The sequence below is a fragment of the Bradysia coprophila genome, chromosome II (assembly GCF_014529535.1).
Source record: "Bradysia coprophila strain Holo2 chromosome II, BU_Bcop_v1, whole genome shotgun sequence".
In the NCBI taxonomy this organism is placed as follows: domain Eukaryota; kingdom Metazoa; phylum Arthropoda; class Insecta; order Diptera; family Sciaridae; genus Bradysia; species Bradysia coprophila.
Genome location: NC_050735.1, coordinates 5,459,367 through 5,477,101, shown reverse-complemented (window position 1 = coordinate 5,477,101; position 17,735 = coordinate 5,459,367). Strand labels below are relative to the sequence as shown.

The 17,735-nt window shown below is 33.5% G+C and overlaps 1 protein-coding gene across 4 annotated transcripts in view; it reads left to right on the top strand.

Annotated features, from left to right (window-relative positions):
* The window catches only part of LOC119068732 (probable serine/threonine-protein kinase yakA), a 44,755-nt gene that overhangs the window by 7,842 nt on the left and 19,178 nt on the right, over positions 1 to 17,735 (top strand). The window contains exon 1 of one of the 4 annotated variants that reach the window (XM_037172459.1): positions 17,277 to 17,296. The exons of the other annotated variants lie outside the window; for them this stretch is intronic. The gene's annotated coding sequence lies outside the window, so the exon portion shown is untranslated. Of the gene's footprint in view, positions 1 to 17,276; positions 17,297 to 17,735 lie in introns of those variants that run through there. 4 annotated transcript variants of the gene reach the window in all.

Genomic DNA, 17,735 nt, shown 5'->3' with positions numbered 1-17,735 from the left:
CAGTACCTTCTCATTCTACGACTGATTAACATTTCGGGATAGCCGCTGTCGATCAGCATCTTTTTGATTTTCCGCGTGTTTTTACAGTGGAATTTTGTAGAGCTGAGGCTATACAGCCGGCTGATTACGTTGTCCATAATGTTCAGTCTATGTGTCCAAAGGTGATTGGAATGCAAATTTAGAAGTCTGTTCGAAGCTGTAGGCTTAGCATACCAATCGACATCAATAGAGCAGTCTTGGTTACGTATCACTAGCACATCGAAAAATGCCAAGGTCTGGTTTCGTACGAAGGACATTATTACAAATTTTCGTCATTCAGCGCCCTAAGGGCCTTTGGGTACAGAGTCCTGCTCAGAACCTTGCTGTAAAAACATCCAAATCTATTTAATTCCTCAATAAACATTTGTATGATAAGAAACAATCTATTAGGCTAAATTATTATAACCTTTTTATAACTTTTATGTTCGTGTTTGAATGCACAAGTACACATCGAATTTTCTGCTTCTCATTTTTTCGGAACGTAGTCACACATTGTAGTTTATCGACTTACAGTATGTGTTATGGGCATTTCGTCCGGTTATTTTTAATCGACATAACTCCATCGTAATCTATCGAGCTTCGAAATATGCAGCTTCTAGAATCAAATTGAGGAATAGCCGTCGTATATCTATCATTTTCGATTACTTTAAAGTTAGAAAATCGTTGTTCACTGGAAGAAAGTCCTCTGTAAATACTAAGAAAACTTTTAAATGAAAAGCCTTCGATCAAAGTCATTCATTAGATTTGAAGAAATTTTAAAAATGTCGACATTTCAAAGACCAAGGAAATCAATAAAACTTGTTGTTATTAAAGGTCAAAACAACCTCAAATATTACCAGTGGTTACCAGGCCCTAGGAATTATTATTTAGAATTTTTTTAAGGAATTTTAAAATTTTTAAGAGTTTTAAGAGCAGATTTTTGAACCATTCCTAAAATTTTTAGAATTCTTAGGCTTACGAATTTTTAAGAATTTGAAATCATTTTAATAAGTTTTAGGAATTTTTGAAAATTTGTAGAACCTTAGGAATTTTGAAAGAACTTAAAAATAAATATTCCGAATATCAAACCCTGTCCAAGACCCTGTCTCAGACATTTGAAGAAAATCCTCTGCGGTGGACTTTTTCATACTCATTCAAACTTACAACTTTCTGCTTTGGCTGTGCTGAATACATCCATATTCATGTTTTTCGTCAAAAGCCGATTAAGAAAATTCAATTAAACGGTAAGCTAGTTTAGCCACTGCATATTTTGTCAAAATATTTATTTAATATGAAACTGTCCTGCTGACGTTCTATGCATCTTTGTAACCACAAGTAAATGTAAACCCATTAATATTTTAAATAACGTTACCATACCATTGACAGATTCAGGTTGCATTTCGTCTCAAATGTCGTCATCCTAAAATGAAGCTACCAAACGAGTATCAATAATTATTATTAAAACCAACAAATCATTAATAGAGTAATCTATTAAAAAGCATATCTGGTCATAAAAAGGTTCTTCATTCGTTGGCCATCAATTTAATAAAGAATCAATAAAATCGATCCTAAATAAATATGATATTAATATTAATGAGTTAATCTCATCTGCATTATATACACCATCGGTTTCAATGGTCTCGACAGATGAGAACCTCTATGAATGGTCTTTTTTTTCTTTTCTTTGGGGACCAATCGAATTAAATGCAAACGAAAATTATGATAGCTTTGTATAGTCGCATGAAAGCAGAATGAAAAAAGAAGACTTCCAACAATTAAATAATTTAACGTGCCCATTCTGACATTGACGACTCTGATAAAGTAAGCGATCTTTTTAGATAAGCGAGACTTTATATTTTTACGTTCAGTTTAAAAGTGCCACCGACACAATTCCAAAAACGATTGAAAAATTAAAATAAACTTTTTGATGGTCCATACCAAAGCGATATGTAAATTATTTTTTTTTTCTCTTCATATTATTAAATTTCTCTCTCGATATCAGTTGATATGTTGTTCCTCGGTTGTGTACTGTTTATTTATTCGATATTTATACGAAATCAATTAATTCACTAATTAGATTGAATGAGTATTTCGTATCGTAACGAAATTTATGCGCTTTTTATTCGGGAGACTGGAGACGTACGATGAGAAAATTCGGTGGAATTTGTTTTTTTTTAAATCTAATTCAAAGACGAGTTAAGTGAGTTGTTCGGTTAATATGGTTCTTGTTCTTGAATAGAAATGACGACGCTATGTCACTGCTAAAAAACCGAATGTTTTCAAGAGAAATCGGTCCGTATGTAGCGTTTGATTGCTAAAACAATTCACACATCCCCCCATGAGTCGAGGAAATAATTAAAAACTTTTAACGAATTAACTGGCGCCATATTATTTACTTACCATCAAGATTACCAAATATGAATTTGCCAGCACTTTTTTCCTATACCAACATTTCAATGTCTTTTATTGTGAGTCTATAAACGACTTATATTTATATGAGACCCAATATATATGATTTCAATCTATTATTTCAAGGTTGTAAATGCTATTTGGTGTATGATTCGTAAAATATAAAATTTAACAACAAAACAAAACAAAAAATTCTGAAATTCAAAATAAAATTGGAAAACAAGACGAGATAATGGTGGAGTTGCAGAAGTCTGACTGTATAGTCAAGCATGACGATGTTTGATGTTTATGGGTGTTAACCTAGCACAGTAACATCTGTAAAAAAAAGAACCATCGCAAATGAGAAGCAATTCATTAATTTGGTGCGCACCTAAAATGAATGTGAGGGTTAAAAATTTGACATTTTATTAGAAAAAATTGTGTCAAAACGAGAAGAGGGGGTCATCCATAAATTTCGTCCGCAATTCAGTGTTGTCAGACAGAGTTATAAGTTGATATGTATTTTTAAAAGTTAAATCTCTATTTAGGGGAATAGAGCGTGTGCGATTTTGAGAAAAAAGTTTCATATTTCAATAAAAAGAAGATTTACCATGAAAACCATTGAAAAAAATATTTATTTTTTTTTATAGAAATTATTGAAAAATATTGTTGCCATCCCGATGCCATCCCACTTATTAGAATCTTAGTAAGAATCCAATTAGAATGAATTAGAATGGTTCGGATATCCTTTTATTTTTAATCAAATTACAGCTTTTAAAGTGCGATATAAAATCAAGCAGACATTTTTCAGATATTCTGTTTACACTTTTGTTCTACAGAATAATAATCTACATCAATTAAAAATAAATTATTTATACTGCACACGGTCTATTGCTCGGGATTAGTCATATTAATGGAGTTATCAAAGATTTAAGACCTGTATGGCAACACTGAATCGCTGACGTTCTTTAGGTGCTTCAAAAAAATTGCGACTTTCCAACGTTTTCCAATGTTTGACCTTCGAATGTAAATGGATATTTTGATTTAAAAAAAATCCAATCACTAGTCACATCGTCATTATGACAACAACAGTGTTGTCTAACACCTTACTGCTTGAAATAAATAAATTGTTCGATACGGATTATGATCGGTACAATTTTTTGTGTGTATATTGACGTTATTTGTGACTAAATTAAGATTAAGACAATTTTTTTTGTGTTTATTCAGACATGTACGTGACTCCGTCTCGCACGAACCAAACCCATAATTCCAAACCAAAAAAAAAACATAGCTAACGCCGACCCGTACGAAACACCTATTCGTATCAAAAGCCTTTAATGTGAAACTCTTCATTTCTCTTACTTCATTTTCTTCTCTGCTGAAAAACTATTCTCCCTTTAAAATCACTTACATTATCCACTCTTTGCCTTGTTATCATATACAACTAGATTGCCGGAGGCAATATAGACAGCCCCGTACGAAGACAAATTTCATAAACTCCTATTTAAACAGCTATATACCGCTATATTTAACTATATTTCACTATAAATAAACATTTCACAGATAAATATATGCTATTATATAGCTCTATATGCCTGTATATAGCTCAATATAGCTGTATATAGGTATATATAGATGTCCGTATATGGAATCCCTGAAACCCCACACACATAACAAATTATTTCCATGTTAACAGAAACTCTCTAAGTATCATTTTTCCCAAGATATTTCTATTTTACTAAAATCCAATATGGCCACCGGCAGCCATTTTGTTAGGAGACCGGAAATACTACCGACGCTTTACATTCGTTAATACCTTTCAAACAAAAAAAAATCATGAAATTCGGTCAAAATTTACTCGAGATATTGTCAAAATACACCACGTTCACTGTACTTCCGAGTAGCCAGATAAGAGCTCACTCCAAGAGACCTAGCTCACGCTCCGGAGAACATAATTTCATAAAAAAAAATTTCCCTGATTGGTACGGTCAATACCTATCTAATAAATCTAAAACAGACGAAATATGTTCAAATGTGGCCGACCTACAAGCAAAAACTGCTTGCCGCCCTGTGCCTGTTCCACACCAAGGGGTCTAACTCACGAGTCGGTCATCCGATTTCCATAAACCTTTTTTTTGTCGATCGGTATTGTAAATACCTTTTATGTGACGTAACACTTACAAGTTTAACGTTTAAATGTCCGGAGATATCTTCGAAAAACCGTAAAGCACTTATTGGGCCACAGCTCGGGAGGGGTCGATCCAAAATCACTCATCTTCGAACTTAGCCTGTCTTTTGACATTACCAAACGGGAAAAAAAAGAATTTTCAAAATCGGATGCGTTTTACTCAAGTTATCTTGCAGACAGACAGACGGAGAGACGGACAGACGGACAGACGGACATTTTTTTTCTCGCGGATTTGGCATCTCTAGACAACCACAATAGGTTTCCCCTTACTCAGGGAGTCCAATTCGACGTGTTACAAACGTATGCGTAAACCTATAAGACCCCAGTACTTCGTACGGGTCTAAAAATTGTCTTCGCTGTTCTTCTCTTGTTCAATAATTTGTTGATACAAATCGACCTTTTTGAGGTCATTAAGTATTACGATCCAACTAAGGATTATATCAAACGCATAAATTTGACACAAAGCCTATTAGTTTACGTATTAAATACAAGCATTTTAATATGATTTGTGATATTTAAAAAAAACCACCTTCATTGCAGCAGTTCGCTGTTATTCAACTGTTGATGTCTTTCGTCTTATCCTGTTGTAATTAAAAGAATTAATTCGATACAAAAAAGAAACACGCATAACCAATACCATTACTTTAACCTCAGAGATTTACTTGTCAACAAACGAATATCGGAAAATCAGACGCGCAGTTCTTTAACTAAACGTTACATCCGCAATACAATAAAAAAATTTAATCCGAAATCAAGTAGCTGCGATGTGTAACTGCTATATTATTCTAGATGCTTAAATTCTAACATCTAAAAATTTCGCCGTATACATCACAGCTACACATCATCCTCTGCATTTTCAATTTGTAAATAAAATTCTTTTCTCATTTTTTCCTCAAACTTTTTTTTTTAAATCAAATCGCATTTAATGGTTTCAATGGTTGTCTTGTTAATATTATTACTTTGTCTATCTTGTCCATCTCACCATTATAGTCTGTCATGTATGAATAAAATACTCTAAAGGCTACGGACGCGTGAATGTGTATAGAAGTGAACTCTTGTAAGAATTGGACATATTTGGTTATAGCGCGTGGCCAAATACACAGTTTTATTTAGATGTTCGCCAACGCAAAAGTGTAGCGTCACACATAAGTCTAATAATATATTTTAATGGTTCGTTTTATACAAGTACACAATTTTGCTCACAATAATATACCAATTCTCTGGTACATGCGTCAGTTTTTTTTTTGTAAATTTTATTTTATAAAATTATTTTATTATTATGTAGAAATAAAATTTGAATCGCTGACTGTTTAGAGTGTTGTTCGGTTATAGTTTTTTTCGCTTCGTTTTGATTCTATATTACCATGTAATATAATGCACACGAATAAAAAAAAATGTTTTTCTCTGGTTTCCATAAAAGCATATGTAAAGTGAGATCACTTATCCTTATACATAATATATATAAATATTATATGCGACGAGTTAACGTTGGACATTGACCTATTATAAATGAGATATAAAAGTACTTAACACGACTATGTCCATATTTAACATACAAATCTATTATACTTCTTCATAAAAAAGATATTTACCTCTTGAACTGACTCATTCACTCAATGAAAAAGTAAAAAAAAGAAACCAACTAAAGACACTGAGCTTTGGAGAACGAACAACAGAAATTCGCCAGAAAAATCTCTTTTAGCACAAACTTTCTAACCATTTTTCATTCATTGTTTTTTTACAGTTCGAATGTTTGTAACTAGACAAGACAAGACACTATTTATGGCCAGGCCATATTTCGGGAAAACGTTTTAAAAAACCAACTGTAACGTGAATACAGACATACTATGACGTCAACCTGTTTAAGAGTAAATCCGAATGACTAAGTTTTGTCGTAAGGGTGAGCAGGGGGAAAGAACATTTTCATGTCAATATTTTCGAAGTTAGAGTCGTTATAGTTGCAGCTGTTTGTTTATTAATATTTTAGAAATGGCATGTGTATCGCATCAAAATCTATTACTTCAATATCTTAATCATACTTACTAGAAAACACTATCAGCAAAGCTCATCTCTTATTAATGTCGTCTTTGTCGAAAGCAGCTGGCTAGTCATTTTAAATATGATTAGAGATTATTTAATTTAACGACGAGCAAATGCTTACATGGTGAAAACAGGGCTTTGATCATAATGCACTAACGTATGGTCAATGCCACTAAGCCATCCACCATAACGTTTCTACGAATGTCCCATAAGACGCTCAAAGCTACGCCGCTTGAAGGATGCTAGTGAGCTGCTTTGTTTTATAGCATTAGGTAACATGTTGAACGCCGGCACTACATTCACGAAGAACGACTTCTTGTATGGACTCGAGGAATGATCAACAAACTGGAGCGTCTTGACATTTGAAAATTGTTATGTTAATAGCCTGGTTGCTTGTTTACGATTAGCTTGAAGACCATACTCCAGGAATTCCATTATGGGACAACCAAATTCAGGTGTTCCTTCAACCACGACTTCCAATTTTACATGTACTCTCTAACAATTCAATAGATTTGAGACTCAGATATTTGTTGAATATGTAGATTTATGTACAGTATGGAAACAGAGGGAGGATGAGGGATTTAATTAACATCATTCTCGTTTTCCATGGCACAAGATGTTGTGATTCGGCTATAGACTCCTCCATCTTAGAAAGACTTGAAATTCCTCACGTCAAATTAGAGGTTCATGTCTATGCGAAGGATACGAACATTTTTAGAATGGTGGATGGTAACACCATCGACAACGGTATCAGGAATCGTAACTCTGAGCTATCCAAATATTCCCATTGAAATTTTTCAATTATTTTCATCAAATTTCATGAGCTTTCGACGACCTTAACATGTAAAATCTTGTACTTCATTTGTTTAAACTTTTTATTTATTACTACCATTAAAGACCACATTAATCGTGGATCGTTGCTTATTTTCGTCGCTGCTGTCGACAGCCTGTGTTCAGCCGTTTCTGATGCTTTACTTTTAAGTCTTTGCACATTTGATTTATTGAGATTATCATAATCAGTTCCAGTTTCAACATATAATTGTATAAAAACAAATCAACATAAACAACAAACAACAAATGCCGCCCAGTTTGCTCAAATGCGTTCACTCTAAATATTACCATACGAATCGAATACAAAAAAAACAACTTTAAAACAAATTGATAAAAATTGTGGAAAAATTCTTATTTAATAAAACAAAATCGAAACATCGAACTTATTAAGCTATCTGAACGAAAAGTTCAACCGAAAAACCTATTAACAACGATTTTATGAAATTAATGATTTCACTTTTATCTTTAGACATAGTGTAGACGCCACCAACTACGCAATGGAAAGACGTCGGTCCTATAATATATAGATCGGCTAAGAACAAACTTTTCTATATTAAAATATAATTTGTTTTCAATGTTGCTCGGGATCGAAAGAAAATCATAGAGGCCAATAAATAAATACATCGCACGGGTTCTTTTTTTCTCTCGCTTTTATGATGATGATGTATATATGTGAGTGAATAGATCACTTGATTTAAAATGTGTGATTATTTTGAAGCAGCTATGAGTGCCCACGATTTTCAGAGCGTGTCTAATTTTAAACCCAATTTATTTTAAATAGCACACACCGTTTGCAATCTATATATAACAGCACGGTATATATGTGCGCATATAATAAGCGACACCAATAGCTAACACTTATGTGGCTTATTATATATAGTATCTTAGCTTGCATAGGATATACTATACACTATACTATACATATAACTTACTTTATTTATTATCATTTATTCTAACAAACATATTATTCGAAGGAGAAAGAACTTAGTTGTTTGAGATGCCTAGGCTATTTATAAAATCGCTTGACACATAATTTTAAAATTTGAACACGCTCTATTCAGTGCGTTATGAGACCGGTTAAGCTGTACGGAATCTCGTACACAATGTTTCAGTTTGTGGCACATTTTGTTAGAATTTTTGCAGAGAGGAAAAAAAATGCAACACAAGTTGAGTTGCAATGAAATTTTGTAAGTAAACAGCGGACCCGATTTTATTGTGAATGAATTTACAAAATATGAGCTGTGTTTCATTAGCCGAAGCGTTTTTACGATTAATTTGGATATAAGAAATACGAAAATTGAGAAAGGTTACTTTATGGAATCTGGAGCGGTTTCTAACATTTCCTTTTGTGGTTCACATTAAACTGACTATAAACATGAACAACAATAACGCTTCTTGTTGCAGTGTTGCTGCTTGACAGACCGCTCGAAAGTCAGAACTATCACATTTCTCTAATTTAAGGTGTCTGCAAGGAATGCAGTTTAGTAGTTTTTGATAAAATTCGGTCAATCATACGTTTCCATGTTGAGATTTTTTCATTCAAAATTCAGGGAATGCTCTACGAACAGTTGTTACGTTGGTAAGCAATTAAAATTTCGGTTGAAATTTCGGTTAGTTAGCTATTTTCCGAACAAGAAAATTTTGTGGAAACTGTCGAGCCGAAGCGAAGTCGAAAGAGTGAGAAACCATGTGAATATTACAGGGCCTATTTTGGAAATTTCCAAAAATTGCGAAAGTTCAAAAGTCGAATATTTTTATAATTTTGGCATTTGCTGAGTTTACTCTTGCATTTTAGCCGGTTCTCAAAGTTTTTATTTGATTCTTGCTCAAATTAATCCTGCTCGATGCCATTATATTTCGAAGAGTGTGTCAAGAACCAAACAAAAACATTGAAAACCAGCTAAAACGCAAGGTTGAGCTCAGAAAATACCAAAACCGTTCATAATTATGAAAATATTCGACTTTGGAACTTTCGCAATTTTTGGAATTTTTTTAGAAATTTTGATACAAATTTCCAAATAAATTTCCAAAAATAGGCCCTGGAATATTACAAACGTCACTTTTACGAACTAGTACGTAAATATAAAGAAAATCAGGCTACTCACAACTTTGATAGCACTGTTGTACAATACCACACCATTTTCTCTCAAATGGAAGTCAAATTAAAATATCTTCGGTGAGGCTAAGTTTAGCACATAATTATTGGTACGTGTCCCCAACATTAGTTCATGCGATTAATAATCTTTAGCTAACAACTAAAGGTAACTGAGAAATAATAATTTCCACTCATCCTAATCGATGTAACAGAAGCAATTTAATTCTAATGTTCGGTAGAGGCTATTACAAATACAATCGCAGGCCATTTGGCTTTCATTCAAAAACCGAAATTTATTATTTTCATTGGATGACCTCTGCTGACAAACAAATTCACCAGCAAGAAAAACATTTTTTTTTCTTAAATTTAAGCAATGGTGGCACAGAATATTTATATTATCAGAATAAAATATCATTCATTTAACACGCTAAATGCTTAATTATAAAATGCAAAGTTAAGAAAACGAAGATTTTTTTTTTTTGTAAGAAAAAATAAAAGCAAAACTTTCATCTTAATCACACGTCTCTCTTCATAGCGACAATTTAGCAAATCCCGTGTGCACTCAACTGTCAGATATTCCGTATAACAATTTAATACAACTAAATTGCAGTCATTATTTTCCGTTGGGTAAATTTAATAAAATTTATGCATTCAGCAGGAATCTTGTTCGAGGTTTATAAATAGGGTTCATGAAATTAAGTGACTCTGTGTTTTTGTTTGAATGCATAAATTTTTCGATTTTATTATCGGACGAAAATATTGTTTAATTTTACGGAGTTTACATTTAATTTAAATGATTTTCTTACCTTGGCACTTTCTTCATTTCATTTTAAAATACTTTGTATTTTGAGTACGAATATTGTTTTTTTTTTCGGTTGAGCAGCAGTAAATTGTGCCGATTGTACACAAGCCAATGGGACTCATAAATCGTTAGCAGGCTGAGGTGATACGTTAAACACAAAATGTTGAGGTTAAAATAAGTTGGAGTGTAAAAAAATGCCGACGGAACTTTTACTGTAAAAGTTTTACAAAGCTTTGAGATTAAAAAGCGAAAAGTTCATGCCGATAGAACGACTTCAATGTTTAGTGGATGCCTCGGTGACTACTTACAGTGCAGTCAATATTTCCAATTTAATTTAATTTTCATTTCAACTCAAAGAGCTTTCACTGATAGTAATCCCTAACGTTGTTACAATAATTTGGGATGTGCGACGGAGAAGAAGACGGAATAGAACTAATATTCAATGTAAATTTTGATGAATTCTTTTGAATTTCGTCTGACTGAAATCGGCACTATTTATTCCGGGACTTTTTTATATATGCCTAGTTAGGCCTTGGTGCCTAGGCCCCAAAACCAGTCTCAGATATTTTTGATCTTCCATACCTAGCTGGTTGTAAGTGGCCAAAAGTAGAAAAATGGAGTTTCGTAGTCCGGATTTCATATCCGTAAGGTGGCGAGGACATGGGCGTGTATGGGTTCGTTAGAAAGCTGATGTCGAGTATTCCTGGGACAAATATTACCTTCAATAAAATTTGAAGATAAACGGCCGAAAATATGACTTCCGGAAAATTTCTCAAAGTCGATGTAGCCTCGGTGAACTTTGATGAGTGCTCTGACCTCACTAATGCATTTATTTGAATAAATTATTACTTATTATGAATGTGGAGGACCTAAGCTTTACGATTCTGGTGTACAATTCTCATGTAAAAAATTTCCAAATACGATGTGTATTGTCACACTCGGCCTTCAGCCTCGAGTGACGATCTACACATCTAGTGCCTAAAAAAGCATTTATCATCGAGTTGTATACAACGTTTTTCGCAATAAAAGCAAAGGAAAGTCCTACTTTTCATCACTTGTTGCGAAAACATTTGTTCACCACTCAGTGGAATAATAGTATTTATGCAACAAGTTGTGAAAAGTGGTTGTTTCTGAGACTAGTTGTGAAGTTAAGAAACAAGTATAGTGAGTTTTATACGTACATCGTGTGACAAAAAATCACTTTTCATGTATTGGCATGTTGGTTCACTTTTTTAGCGACAAAAGGTTCTATGAAAGTTCTTTTTGTCTAGTGATAAAAAGTACAACATTATGCCATCGAAACAATGCATGTAAAAGTTTTGCGTTGGAATTGCATAAATAACTATTTTTGGTGCATCATCTGCAAGTTGCAATAGAAAACATTGACCTCATGATGTATACATACATACCTAGATACCTACATACAGACATCGTCTTCAATCACTTAGTAAAAGACAAATTATCTAAAATAATTATAAGGCACACAAAAAAATGCTTTAATTTGTTTTCGTATACATGCCCACACGTGTCAAATAACCTGCCAAGTTGGACGCGTGCCTCAAGCCGCCCGAATCGTTTGCATTTTCAGTTAAAGAAACATAAAGGCGAGGGTGTGAGAACAATTTCTTCAACGCTTTATTCGAATAACTCTTAAAATGAGTGGCCAGCAAACAACCAATTTTTTTTTTATAATTTGTTGAAAGTCAATTAAAACGCCGCCGCAAAATTTTCTATAATAGAAAATAATGTTTAAAATGTCGTGACGATATTTTTGTTTTCGAAATTTTAATTTCGTTCGTGTGCCATCTAATAGTGGGTAGGTATAATCGGTGATTTGAGCACATTTGTGTGGTTGGTTGGTAAATGAGTCTTATAAGACGGTTATACACATAAAACATTTAATCTCGCAATTTTGATAGCAAAGTCTATAGGTATAAAAAAAAATCGATAGCAATCGTGATAATTGATACTCCCAACGGTACATGTAAACAGGAAAGAAATCCGGATAACGTAGGAAGAAAAACCAATCAACAGCTAAAAAAAATCTTAAAATAGTCAGCAAATTTCAACGCAATTATATTAATTGGTCAAGAGTTTATTTTAACAAGAGAGGGTGACAATACTACCATCCATCGTATATTTTATGGCATTGCCAACGATATTGTAAGTTCTATTGTCCCCATGGAAAATTGTAGACGATTGCGAAACATTTTCTTAAACCTTTTTTACTACTTTACTTAGTTTAACCATTTTAACAATCATATTTACCATGAAATGAACTCTGAACCTTATTCTTTACAAGGCATCGATACAAAAAATTTGAAACATCAAAAAGAAACATTAAAATTTTATTTAAATAACAACTGATGCCCAGGGGATAAAAATCACATAGCACCTTGACCTTTATCAACTCGTACAGTATACGCTCCATGGTAATTTTACTCTGTTGAAAATAAACTCCAAATGTCATTTAAATGTCAAACAGCTAGAATAGATCCATCTCGTTCGTTTCTTTTTCCTTACGTTCAAGAATTTCATTCATAACACCAAGTCTAATACAAACAAAACCTTAAGGGTAAAAGTGAAAATCACATTTGAGTGTGTTTGTATCCCTTCTATCCACCTGATTGGTACAGTACACATGTGCGAAGTATTTTCATTGATAGACATTCCCCTGAACCATGTCGAGAGTATTGTTTTGATGAAAGCGCAAAGCTACGACTGTTTTTTTTTTACGTAATACACAAAACGGGTGGGTGTCTATTTACTAACAATGTGTGCGACACTTCAATTCCCATGTATACAAAAAGAGCAGCTACTCACAATGTACAATGATTCCGATAACGTTACATGTCACGTTGAAATCGTCATTAAATTGCCATTGGGAGCAGCCATTTTATTTTCTACCCGATAAGCTCATTTTATGAATGAAATGACGTCATACGAATTTTCCGTATACAACACATTTTCCGTGTTTGGGGTGATGGTGGTTACCGGCACAATAGAACGTATATCACATAATGTACGTACATCATTAAGTATTCATAGATGTTTTAACGAATGAATAGCAAAGTTGTGTTTAAGAGACTTTTTGTTAAACAATTTAATGGTAAAATACACGACGACAAATATTTATGAATGCTTTTCAGGCATCCTCTTGTCGGGAAAGTGGTTCTTTGTGATGATGGGAAGAGTGAAATTCATTTAATGTATTTGTCTCAAAATCATTTTTATGAAAGCACGTCAACTTAACCTGACCAAATTAGCTTGAAGTGGTAGTGATTTTAAGGTGTCGTCTTTTTCAGTTTCTTTTTGTTCTTGTTGCGGTGTTGTTGTTGTTGTTGTTTTGCATAATGAATAAATCTGACTGTTGCATTTTAATTGAAGCCTTTAATGTACAACAAAATCTGCAATTCATAAACGAAAAGAGACATTTTGACAGCCTATTTATAACTGCTGGCTTCTAAGTCCTTGAACATAATGATTCATTCTCGACTTTCCAAACTCTCGTTAACATTACCTACTCTTCTCATAAAAATGAATTCCGTAATACGGATAAGAAACGCTTAACAATGACCGCCGTTTCAAGAGTGCAGCTGGTGAGGCTTCCTTCAGAGGGATTCTTTTGAAAAACAGCCTACCGAAATCGGACGCATTTTCTATTGGAATTTTTTATATGTGCCTAGAAAGGACTTCGACCCTAGTGGCCAAAACCACTTTCAAAAAAATTCTTCGAAGTTTGTGTGGCTGGTCAAAGGTGAGCAAAAACCGAAAAGTTGCAATTTTCTTACAAAAATTGCTCCAGTTACACGAGCCGTACAGGGTCGTGTGGGGTGTCATTAGAAAGGTAATCACATGTACTATTGAGCCGAATAGGGTCTTATTGGGTTTAGAATTCATCCACACTGAAATACGTGCAGATAAAGTTTTTAACCGAACACGCACACTGTTCTTACTGAAATTTCTCAAGGTACACAAAATGTACATGGTCGTGTGGGGTATCATTTGAAAGGTAATTTTATGTGCTTTTGAGCCAAATAGAGACTAATGTGGTTTGGATGCATCTATGATGAAGTATGGACACTTAAACATTTCAACTTCTTTTTCATCGCATATGTATCCAAACCACATTAGTCTCTATTTGGCTCAAAAGCACATAAAATTACCTTTCAAATGATACCCCACACGACCATGTACATTTTGTGTACCTCGAGAAATTTCAGTAAGAACAGTGTACGTCTTCGGTTAAAAACTTTATCTGCACATATTTCAGTGTGGATGAATTCTAAACCCAATAAGACCCTATTCGGCTCAATAGTACATGTGATTACCTTTCTAATGACACCCCACACGACCCTGTACGGCTCGTGTAACTGAAGCAATTTTTGTAAGAAAATTGCAACTTTTCGGTTTTTGCTCACCTTTGACCAGCCACACAAACTTCGAAGAATTTTTTTGAAAGTGGTTTTGGCCACTAGGGTCGAAGTCCTTTCTAGGCACATATAAAAAATTCCAATAGAAAATGCGTCCGATTTCGGTAGGCTGTTTTTCAAAAGAATCCCTCTCAACCTTTATGTTCTTTCTCGATTTTTTCTCGGTCTTTCCGATTGGTTCTCATGAATAATTTCCACTCTTTCTCTTTCATGAAAAATCAGACGTACGATATTGACACTCATCACATCATCAGTTCAAAACAGTCGTTATCATGATATGCCAGGAAATTAGCAACGTTAAGTGTGTAAATGGATAAAGTTTATTCACAAGTGTTAAAAATATGATGCGCGTCAATAGGTGTAACCGCAACGTGTCGATTTACTTTTTTCGCCAACGTCAATATCCAAATTTCCTTGTCGATGGATGGTCTATATATAAATGATATCTAAAAATACTCTCAGTACATACGGTTAGATAAAAATAGACTATCACATCGCATGAAATATATATTTTTTCATTTATAAATTAAGATATGACGGAACATACCATATAGTAGTACTTAATGGATTGTTGCTTCGGTTTTTTTTTCTAACTATTCTGACTGTATTATTATTTACGCAATTTACGTCACGTTAGACGTACACTCTCGCTTCATAGATTTAGCTGTGTAGCCAGATTAGTAAATAAATTTTGGTATTGATGAAATGGTGATGTTGCTTTTGGAAGGATTTTTTTTTTGTGGGCAACAGTTTATGCGATTTTACAGTATGACGACCATTAGTATCTCTTGTGTTTTGTTGATATTTTATATCACATTGTGCGAGTAGGTCACTTTATAATGCATTGGCTATTCGTACATTGTTCGAATAGTCGTTTTTTATACTTTGGATATTCGCACATTGTGCAAACAGTCATTTTGAAATACTTCGGATAGTCGAGCAATCAATGTGCGAATAGCACTTATCATTATGCCTCAAAGGATAATTATCTCAAAGAAGATTTCCATTTGTTAACGATAGCCCTTCTAAATTCATAATGAAGTTGCTCGGCAGGTATTTGATTGTTCTAAATTTCATAATCAATTGCATTCGTTTTCTAGCTTCGTTTCAATTTTGATGCACCTATGCCTATGCTCCTACCTTGTTTGTTTTAATATAGACTTGATATACCCTTGGTTGAGGCGTACGATTGCTTACAGAAGTACAAATCAACTGAGGAAAATACTGACGACACCTGATTGTTTATGTTACTTGAAATGTTGGTAATAGAATGCTATCACCCTCCAGCTACCCGATTATAGCTCTCAACACCTTTAATAGAAACGTATTGAATGACACCTTCGTCAAGCCTTTGGTGAATGAACGCCCGTATCTTCTGATACCGTTTACGGACATTTTAATTCCATCAAATGATACGCAAAATGTTCTTACATTTCGTCAATTTCTTAATTTGGTTTGTTTAAGTAAAATAACAATTTCTTACGCCCATCATCCGTGCGATAGATAAAAAAAAAAGTATTTTCAGATCGACGTAATGTTAAAATTAGAAAAATTTTACTGAAAAAAAAATCGTCGAAGAAAATTGTTTTATTTTTAGGCCGCACGGTCGAACGGTTTATTTTTGGTTTTGACTACACACCACTCTCTTCTCTAATTCTTCGCAATAAACAAAATATTTTTTTTAAATAAGAAGAAAAAAACTAAACTCAGATGATGATGCCGAATCATATGCCATGCAGGTATTTTTGGATGATTTAATCATGCAGCGACGTACGCACGTACAAATTAGTTGGATTACATTTTTGTTCTTTTATACTGTATAGAATCGGCATTTTATTACCTCCTTATCCTACTCGTCGTATATAGCGTTTTCTCTCGTGTTCAAACAACACTATCAAAATCTTTAAAAAAAAATTAAAAAAAGAATTTCTATTCATATCATTTGCACATCATTTAGAGTTCAACGATGTTGATTTTTGGATGTTTTGTGTGTAAATAATATTATGATCTGGCTGTAGTAGAGAGATGGGCGATCGGTGGAGATGATGCCTTAACCAGCCCACTCAATATCAATTTTCTCATTTCTTATTGTGAATAAGTTTAATTATAAAACGTAATTAAAAGTAAAATAAGAAACTTTAATGACTCGCTAAATTTAGCAAAGTTTTGTATAAAAATGATTGTGTTTGTACATCGCTTTAGATGAGATTACTATACTAACGTGATGATGATTCAGGTTGTTTTGATTGTATTTCGGGAACACCAAGTACAATAAACAAATACAAAAAATATATTTTTACTTATTTTGGTTTGGGGGAAAATCTTTGCTGTTTCGCGCTAATCTTCAATTCGACGTCGAACGGAAGAATTAAAAATAGGAAGGCGCAAAACACTGCCGTTGGAAAGAGATACCATCAGTGTATCGAAGTCGATTGATTGATTTTCATTTGGAAAACGGAATGGATTTTGAGTATATTTTCGAAAGTATTTCCCATTTTGAGGTAAATAAATACGTACGTTTCTTCGAAACAAGTGTGTTTATGTGCGTAAATTCTTGATATAATTAGTGTTCGATATTATTTTTGGGCCGGCTCGAAAACAGTTGAATTTGTTGAGGATTATTTTGGTCTTATCAGTGGGTATTTGAACTTGTACTGAGCCAGTCGATCTCATCGAATTGTGTGTTGAATATTCCAATTATTTATTAATTATATCTGGTCAAGGTGACTTTTTCGATGAAAATTCATAGATTTCGAAAAATTTGTAAGTGGAGAATTGAGTCAATCAAACTTATTATGGTAACTGGTAACGAAAATTAGAATTTTTCTATTTTTACCAACATTTTGTCACTTTTATGTCTTTCCTAATTAAAATTAATCAAACCTGAAGAACTAAGTGAATGGATTTGCTAGCAATTTAACGAGCCGAAAAGTTATACAA